This window comes from Crocodylus porosus, unplaced genomic scaffold (assembly GCF_001723895.1).
Source record: "Crocodylus porosus isolate Cpor-Errol unplaced genomic scaffold, CroPor_comp1, whole genome shotgun sequence".
Taxonomy (NCBI): domain Eukaryota; kingdom Metazoa; phylum Chordata; order Crocodylia; family Crocodylidae; genus Crocodylus; species Crocodylus porosus.
In genome coordinates this window covers 39,404,049-39,404,791 of record NW_017728949.1, presented here as the reverse complement: position 1 = coordinate 39,404,791, position 743 = coordinate 39,404,049, and positions in this window count along the sequence as shown.

The window sequence follows — 743 nt, the reverse complement described above, 5'->3', positions numbered from 1 at the left end:
GAGTGGCCCTCCTCTGGACCCTCTCCAGGTTCTCCGTGTCCCTCCTGAAGTGCGGCGCCCAGAACTGGACACAGTACTCCAGCTGCGGCCTGACCAGTACTGCATAGAGGGGGAGCAAGACCTCTCTGGACCTGTTAGTGATGCCCCTGTTGCATGACAGGATGCGGTTGGCTCTGCCTATTGCTTCATCGCTTTGGCGACTCATATTCATCCTGGAGTCAATCCTGACTCCAAGATCCCTCTCTGCCTCTGTGCTGCTGAAAGGGTCAGCCTGTAACCTATAACCATAGTGCTGGTTCCCTCTTCCCAGGTGTAGCACCCTGCACTTGTCCTTGTTGAACCTCATCCTGTTCAGATCTGCCCACTTCTCTAACCTATCCAGGTCTGCCTGGATGCGGTCCCTGCCTGCCAGTGTATTCACTTTACCCCACAGCTTGGTGTCATCAGTGAACTTGAACAGAGTGCACTCCACACCCTCGTCCAGGTTGCTAATGAAGATATTGAACAGCACCGGCCCAAGGACTGAGTCCTGGGGGACTCCGCTGCCCACACCCTCCCAGGTCGATATTGACCCATCCACCATCACCCTCTGGTCTGCCCCTGGAGCCAGTTTGCCACCCATGTGACTGTGCATTCATCAATGCCACAGTCCCTCAGCTTGCCCACCAGAATTGGGTGGGACACTGTGTCGAAGGCCTTCTGGAAGTCCAAGAAGATGACATCAACATCTTCCTTCATATCTA